General features: G+C 41.0%; 1 pseudogene; it reads left to right on the forward strand.

The window, feature by feature from the left end:
• The first annotated feature begins 4,794 nt into the window (after positions 1 to 4,794).
• LOC132417910 (TATA-box-binding protein pseudogene) lies at positions 4,795 to 5,714 on the forward strand (annotated as a pseudogene).
• The last annotated feature ends 3,373 nt before the right edge of the window (positions 5,715 to 9,087 follow it).

Here is a 9,087-nt window from a genome sequence, read left to right on the forward strand (position 1 = left end):
TCTGACCTTTTTTTTAAATTAGGTCATTTGTTTTTCATTGTTCTGTTGTAAGAGTCCTTTATATACAAGTTCCTTATGAGACATATGATTTGCAAAAATTTTCTCCCATTTTGCATGTTGTCTTTCCATTTTCTTGATGATATAATTGGAAGCACAAAAGTTTTAAATTTTGATGTTTGATGAAGTCCCATTTAACTACTTTTTCTTTTGCTGCTTGCACTTTGGGTGTCATGTCTAAGAAACCATTGCCTAATCCAAAGTCAGAAAAGATTTACTCTTGTATTTTCTTTTAATAGTTTTAAAGTTTTAGCTCTTACATTTAGGTCTATGACTTATTTTGAGCTCATTTTTGTATATAGTGTGGGAAAAGGTTCCCAACAAGTGGCTGCAAGCCAGCTTGCCCTACCTCTCAGTTTCAGGGTTATTTTGCTGGCTAGCTATTCCATTCATGCCTTCTAAATTCTTGCTGCACACAATGGGCTACTTCTCACTACTGATACTAAATCCCTCTCTCACCACTTACTTTGTCAAAATATGGCTCAACTAAAATATAATGACCGTAGGGTTTTTTCCCCTTTTTCTTTAATTTTAATTTCATTTTTAAAAATATTAATTTCATATTGGAGTATAATTGATTAATAATGTGTTAGTTTTAGCTGTACAGCAAAGTGATTCAGTTATACGTATACATGTATCTATTCTTTTTCAAATTCTTTTCCAATTTAGGTTGTTACATAGTATTGAGCAGAGTTCCCTGTACTACACAGCTGGCCCTTGTTGGTTATCTATTTTAAATATAGCAGTGTGTACATGTCAACCCCAAACTCCCATTCTATCCCTCCCCCCACCCTCTGCCACCCCGGTAACCATAAGTTCATTCTCTAAGTCTGTGAGTCTGTTTCTGTTTTGTAAATAAGTTCATCTGTATCATTTTTTTTAGATTCTGCATATAAGCGCTATCATATACTTGTCTTTCTCTGTCTTACTTCACTTAGTATGATAATCTCCAGGTCCATCCGTGTTGCTGGAAATGGCACTATTTCATTATTTTTATGGCTGAATAATATTCCATTGTGTGTGTGTATGTATGTATGTGTGTGTATATATATATATATATATATATACCACATCATCTTTATCCATTCATCTGTTGATGGACATTTAGGTTGCTTCCATATCTTGGTTATTGTAAACAGCACTGCAATGAACACTGGGATGCATGTATCCTTTTGAACCATGTTTTCCTCAGGATTTATGCCCAGGAGTGGAATTGCTGGATCATATGGTAGTTCTATTTTTAATTTTTTGAGGAACCTCCATACTGTTTTCTGGAGTGGCTGTATCAATTTACATTCCCACCAACAGTACAGGAGGGTTCCATTTTCTCCACATCCTGGCCAAGATGTGTTATTTGTTGTCTTTTTGATAATAGCCATTCTGATAGGTGTGAGTTGGTATCTCATTGTAGTTTTGATTTGCATTTATCTAATAATTAATGACGTTGAGCATCTTTTCATGTACCTGTTGGCCATCTGTATCTCTTCTTTAGAGAAATGTCTATTTAGGTCTTCTGCCCATTTTTTGATTGGGTTGTTTGTTTTTTTGATACTGAGCTGCATGAGCTGTCTGTAAATCTTGGAGATTATTCCCTTGTCGGTAGCATCGTTTGCAAATGTTTTCTCCCATTCTGTGGGTTGTCTTTTCATTTTGTTTATGGTTTCCTTTGCTGTGCAAAAGCTTTTGAGTTTCATTAGGTCCCATTTGTTTATTTTTGTTTTTATTTCCATTACTCTAGGAGACAGATCAAAAAAATATTGCTGCATTTTATGTCAAGGAGTGTTCTGTCTATGTTTTCCTCTAAGAGTTTTATAGTATCTGGTCTTACATTTATGACCTTAGGGGTTTTTTTAAGAAGAAAAACGAAAAGCCTCTGAAGTCAATTGTTGCTACAATTGGCACCAAATCCCTTTCTCACCACTTACTTTGTCAAAATATGACTCAGCTAAAATCTAGTGACCGTAGGTTGTTTTTTGTTTGTTTGTTTTGTTTTGTTTTGTTTTTAGAGGAAAAAAGAAAAGCTTCAGAAGTCGATTGTTGCTACAGTACATCTTTCCTACTTGTAGGGGAAATGGAAATTACACAGCTTGTTTCTGCCATCTGCTGTCAGGAACAGTTCAGACAACAACTGGTAGCCACAGAAGTTAGTGGACAGGGTTAGCAAACTTAAATGCTCTAGGGGTTGGGTAGGCAATAGGAGTGTGTGCAATGTACTGGTTAGGAACTATATGAACTGCTAGCACCAGCCCATAAAAATTTGGCAGCAGTCCCTCACCTCCAGAGAATTACTGCCACAAGGGAACATTGGTCCAGTAAGGCCAGATTTTTGGGGTTTTTTTAAAGAGAATCCAGAAATCTAGATATTAAATATGAACTCTCCCAATTTTAACTGATAATTTAAGAAAATGTAAGTGCTGTACAGACCAAAAACACAACATGTGTTTAGGATAATAGTGCATAACCTCTCTTTCTCCTGCCACAGTCCCAAAAATTGTTTTTATAAATATGAGTCAAGATTAAAAACAATTTTTTCTAATGAAGTTCAAATGATATTAGCAGTGTACCAGCATCTTCAGGATACCTGACTCATTTTGGAATCTGAAGACCTGGGCTTCCTTGAGGGCAGGGACCAAGTCTTTTGTATCTTTGTATCCCCATCAGTGAGTTCATTGACCTGGATAAAGTAAGTGCTCAATCAACACAGAACAGTTGAACAGCTTTACGCTTTGACCCTGCTACTAAACAGCTCTGTGATCTTGGGTGAATCAAATAGCTTCTCTGAGTGTCCATTTCCTCATTTGGAAAGTACGAGTTATGAGGCTCAATTTTTATAAAAGTGATCTTTATACAAAGATGACTTAATAGTGGTGAAAGACAAGCTAAATAAAGGAATGTTTAAATTCTTCATGAAGAAGTTCCTGAGCATAAACTGGGTAAACCACAACCTAAAGGTCCTCAGATTTGGGGGAAACCAATGTCATACTAAAAAGAACCCTGATGAAAATCAGCTACAGAACAATTTGACACAGACTGAGAAGATGTAATATTTCAGCTTGAACATAAATTAGAGTAAATTGAATGATTAAGACTAAATCCACAACTTTGCCTTCATACACTGTTCAAAATTCTCTACCTAATTAATTTCGTGAAATATGAACATTTCCAATCATTAAAATGTCATAAATTGTGATTGTGAAAGTCAAGTGTCAAGATGAACCGATGAATTGCAATTTAGACATAAAGTTTCCCAAAATTACCTGATCATAACACTCACCTCACAGTGGGAGTTTGTTAAGATACAGATTTCCAGGCCACCACTCCCCTCAAGATTGTGATTTAGTAGGTCAGGGTGGATAGAATCTGTTTTATCTGCATTTCACAAGGCCCCAAAGTGACTCATATGATCAGACAAGCCCCAATGTGACTCATATGATCAGATTTGCTTTCTGATCTTGAGTTCTTGAATCAGTTTTCCCTCCACTCCTACTTTATTGTCTTGGTCAATGACATAATAATTCTGATCCATCAGTCTGGGACCAGTGAAGATCCCTGACAGAGCTGAGTCAGACAAAAGGATGTGCTGGTTATATCAGCATGGTTGTGACACTGGCGCAGGTCTGGTCAGAATCTAAGATTAGGCAGGAAACAGCAACCAGGTCAATGTGGGTCACAGGGGGCAGAGCATGACTAGATAAGATTTAAGGCACATTATATAATGCCAAAAATGTACCCCAAATCCAGGGAAGGCTCAAGCAGATCTGATCATAGCTCCAGGAAAAGCTCAAAGGAAATAGTGGTTTCAGCTACATTCTCCAATTACATTTTAATTAGAGCAGTTCAGGACTTCTGGCTGGCAGTTATCCCAGGAAAAGACCCTTCGGTGAGTGATTCTTAACCTTCTCTGGGTCATGAACTCCTTTAAGAATCTGATCAAAGTTGTAGAATTTTTCCCTAGAAAAATACACAGATTAACATATTCACAAATTACTATATACAATTTCTGAGGTTTCATAAACCACCAATCCTATTCATAGACTCCAGGCTCAGAACCTTCTTCCACAGACCTTAAAGGACCTTGGCTAAACAGAGCCATGTTGAATCTCCTTAGAGGTGAAGTGGGTCTGGGAAGGACTACTCATTGCTTGGAAGGCTGAATTTGATATCAGAGGTTCCTGTGTCCATTAGGCTAGACTGCCAAAATCTATGAAAGGAAGCCCTCATGCCTGTTACTTTAAATTTTTTGGTTCAACAAGTATTATCTATGTAGAGTTCATTTTATTCCAGGCTAGGACCTGAGAAATCAGCAGTGAACAAGACAAACAAAAATGGAGCTTGCAGTCTAGTGGAGGATACTGACATTAAACAAAGCAAAATACATGAATAGAAGTATTGTAAATTGTAAATGTTAACAAAAGAAACAATCAAGGAGTTGAGATAGAGTTATAGGAGGCAAGGATGGAGGAAATTATTCCTGATAAGAAGGTGAGAGTTATCTCTGCAGTGACTCCAGTGATTATATCAAAAAAATATCAGATTTGACCAAAAAATGAGGAGATTCTACAAACAACTCTCTTTTCTGAGGATAAGCAACACTGTTTCTTGGTGTGCATGAAGATAACCCAGAGAGTTAAGGAAGTCGCTAAGAAGAGTGTGCTGGGGATGCTCTAGGAAAAGACTGAATGCTGAGGCGATTTACAGTCCAAAGGGTTTTGATTTGCCAAGAAGTAAATGAACCTCATGGATCAGACCAACAACCTCCCACCTTATGCCCAGGGCCTGGCCTTCCCTCAGGGTACCATGACTCCTAGAATCCCTATCTTTAGTCTAATGATGCCTTATGGCACAGGACTGACTCCACAGCCTATTCAGAACACCAATAGTCTGTCTTTAATGGAAGAGCAGCGAAGACAGCAGCAGCAGCAGCAGCAGGCGGCAGTGGCAGCCATTCAGCAGTCGACGTCCCAGCAGGCAACCCAGGGAGCCTCGGGCCAGACACCACAGCTTTTCCACTCACAAACTCTTAACGACCGCACCCTTGCCGGGCACCACTCCCCTGTATCCCTCCCCCATGACCCCCATTACCTACCCCTGCCACGCCAGCCTCAGAGAGCTCTGGGATTGTGCCGCAGCTGCAAAATATTGTATCCACAGTGAATCTTGGTTGTAAACTTGACCTAAAGACCACTGTACTTCATGCAGGGAATGCTGAATATAATCCCAAACGGTTTGCTGCTGTAATTATGAGAATAAGAGAGCCCCAGGCCACTGCACTGATATTCAGTTCTGGGAAGATGGCGTGCACAGGAGCCAAGAGTGAAGAACAGTCCAGACTAGCAGCAAGAAAATATGCCAGGGTTGTACAGAAGTTGGGTGTTCTAGCTAAGTTCTTGGACTTCAAGATTCAGGACATGGTGGGGAGCAGTGATGTGAAATTCCCTATAAGGTTAGAAGACTTTGTGCTTACCCACCAACAGTTCAGTAGTTATGAGCCAGAGTTATTTCCTGGTTTAATCTACAGAATGATCAAACCGAGAATTGTTCTCCTTATTTTTGTTTCTGGACAAGTTATATTAACAGGTGCTAAAGTCAGAGCAGAAATTTATGAAGCCTTTGAGAACATCTACCCTATTCTAAAGGGTTTCAGGAAGACAACGTAATGGCTGTTGTTAGACCTGCGCGGTCTCCTAGGAGTTTCGACTCGCCCAGGAAACAACAAGAGTCGGAAGTCGATGCAAAACGCAAGAGGTTTATTGAAGGCCGGTGCACCGGGGTTCCTTGGTCCTCACGCAGGAGGTCGAAGAAGGAACCCTTTCGGGCACGAATATGTCAGTTTTATAGGTTCCCACTTCCCCGTATGTAAATTATAGATTTGGTTGTGTTCTCCTGCTGATTGGTCCCGGCTTAGGCTCGGACCAGAGAGGGAACTTGTCCCCAGCTGCCTGATTGGTCTTTGACAGACACCTTTTTTACATTTTGTTATCTCCCTCCTTCTCCCCAGCTGCCTGATTGGTCTTTGACAGACACCTTTTTTACATTTTGTTATCTCCCTCCTTCTCGGAAGGGGGCCGGACATCCTGGAAATTCACCCATTGTCTAAGAAGCCCCTGTTGTCTGGAGAGTTCTTAATCATTAGCTAGAACAATGTCCCTCGAGTCCCACATTCCCCCCTTTTTCTTGTGACTATTGATTCCAATCATGGAATCTCAACCTTCTGTTCGTAAACTTTGGTACTGTTGTCTTAACATTAGAACTTGTACAGTACTGATACGTTCTCTAATAAATGCTATCAAGCGATTTAGAACACATGGTCCAAAAGTTAAAATCAACAATAAAACAATAAGAGGTCCCAACAGAGTAGAGATTAAGGTGGTAAACCAGGGGGACTTATCAAACCATGATTGAAACCATCCTTTTTCGTTCTCTCTCTCCCTTTGCCTTTTATCTAAGCGTTCCCTTAGTTTATCCATGGTTTTGGTAATGGTTCCTGAATGATCAATATAAAAGCAACATTATTCTTTTAGAGCGGCACATAATCCCCCTTCCTTAAGAAACAGCAAATCTAGGCTGCAACACCATTTCTGAAAGTGAGGTGAGTGATTCCTTTAGTTGAGTTATGGAACTTTCTAATGCTCGAAGGTCGATGTCTACAGCCTGTCTTAAACTTGCATAATACTGGGGTTGTTGTATGAGGGCTGTGGTTCCTGTTCCTATCCCGGCAGATATTCCTAGTCCTAGAAGGACAGCCAATGTGAGGGTTACAGGTTCTCTTTTGTTTTTTGTTTTTTCTACATATTCATCTAAAAAGGATGAGTCTGAATGGTAGATAAGTCTAGGGACTAATTGCACTAACACACAAAAGTCAGCTGAAGTATTAAGAACCTCTAAAGAGACACAAGGGGTGAGCCCCGTGTTACATGTCCACCATCCATCTTGAGGAGGTACAAGATATCCTGAGCCTGAAGGGAGGCTAAAATCATGACAAAGGTGTCTATGGGACTGGGGAGGTGTTCCTATATAAGTACCATTTCCAAAAACCGAGGACAGGGTTAATTTACTGTTCCCTTCTTGCTTCCATCGACATTGGTCTGAGGAGGTAGAATTAGTATAGTTGGAGCTATATCTTATAGCATCATAATAAGGGGGAGGGGCAGCATAGCAAAGCCAACATGATTTTGTAGCCTCTGGGTTTGTAGCATTGAGAACCGTAAAGGCTGCCTGCACCAAAGAAAGCATCCTATCCTGAGGAGTCCCAGGCTTAACTGTGGGTTCTTTGGATCCAGGTTTCATTAGTCTCATTCTTTGTTGACGTAGTTGAAGGGGCCGGGGGAAGCAAAGGGGGGCCAAGTATGGGATTTGGGCCTATTGATATAGGAGCAGGAGTCTCAATCTTTAGCTTAAGGGTCATTAATATTCCTAAATCATATCCCCTCACGTAAAATCTAACGCCCCAAGAATGACCATTTATCCATTTTTTATCTCTTTTTCCGGGATTACTAAAGGAAATTTTAAGGGGATGACACCATCCTGAACATTTACTCCGGTGTCCGGTATCCTCATTATGAGAATAATTAGCCGTTACAGTAATAAAATCCCAAGTTGAGGTGGGTTTCCAATTAGTATCCCCGGTAGTTTCACATCCCCAGCTTTTGCAATAAAAGTTTTCAGTTCCACCACATTTATAATTCAGAGATCAAGGGCGGTGGAACCCGGGGCATACGTAGAAAGTGAGGATACCAAGCATCATTCTTTTGCCTGCATTTTTGCAACCCGGCCCAAACCAATCAGTTTCCAAAACTTTGGAAGGGGCAGTGTTCATATCATGAGAATCTTCTGTATCCCAATAAGGTGCTCCTATAGCCAATTTACAAACATCAGGAAAAAGATCTGGCCACCAGGTCCAGGGGGGTGCAGTATGACTAATGGACCAGGTTACATCTCCAGTCTGAGAAATTACCTGCCAAGTTAAACGTTGGGGGAGGTGAGGGCTAAAATCACTTACAGTCAGTAAAGGCAGTAAAACCAAAATTATAAGTCTTAGGTTCGTAGAAGCTTGAGTTTGAGCGGGTTGTCGGTTCTTTGGGCCCGCCATCCTGATGATGCCGTCGCTGGTGCAGCCTTCACATGTGAAGCATGGATCCAGGCAGCGATGCCATCCACTTTTATGGCCGTTGGGGTGGTGAGGAGGACGGTGTATGGTCCTTTCCATCGAGGTTCCAACGTCTGGGTTCGATGCCGACGGACGTATACGGAGTCTCCGACTTGGAAAGGATGAGTTTCTCCCGGTGTTCCCGGTTGGTAGGCCTTGGCGAGTTGGGACCATATTTCTTTCTGGGCCAATTGGAGTCCCAGTAGCCTAGCATATAAGTCAGTGTTATTTTGACAATCAGGTTTTATTTCTTTTCCTAAAGTGAGGAGGGGAGGCGGGGCACCATATAATATTTCAAAAGGAGTAAGATGGTATCGGGAAGGTGTATTTCTAACCCGGAATAGGGCCAAAGGAAGGAGCACCGTCCAATCGGTACCGCCAGTCTCCAAGGACAATTTAGTTAGGGTCTCTTTTAGAGCCCTATTCATTCTTTCTACCTGACCTAAACTTTGGGGTCTATAGGCACAATGTAATTTCCAATCAGTCCCCAAATATCTGGCCACATCCTGACTTACCTGGGCGACAAAGGCTGGACCATTATCAGACCCTATTACCTTTGATGCTCCAAATCGAGGAAAAATTTCTTCTAAAATCTTCTTGGCTACTACAGCAGCTGTTTCTTTCTTTGTTGGGAAAGCCTCTATCCATCCTGAAAAAGTGTCTACAAAAACTAAAAGGTATTTATTACCGTACCTTCCAGGACGCACTTCGGTAAAGTCCACTTCCCAGTAAGTTCCTGGGCGGTCCCCCCTGAGTCTCTTTCCAGTTTCAAGTTTCCCTTTGTGAGCATTTACCTGTTGACATGGGACGCATTCCTGCACAATTTGTTCAGCTAATTTTGTCATTCCAGGGGTTTCGTACCCGGCTTTTTGTAACAAGGCTAC

The sequence above is a fragment of the Delphinus delphis genome, chromosome X (assembly GCF_949987515.2).
Source record: "Delphinus delphis chromosome X, mDelDel1.2, whole genome shotgun sequence".
Taxonomy (NCBI): Eukaryota; Metazoa; Chordata; class Mammalia; order Artiodactyla; family Delphinidae; genus Delphinus; species Delphinus delphis.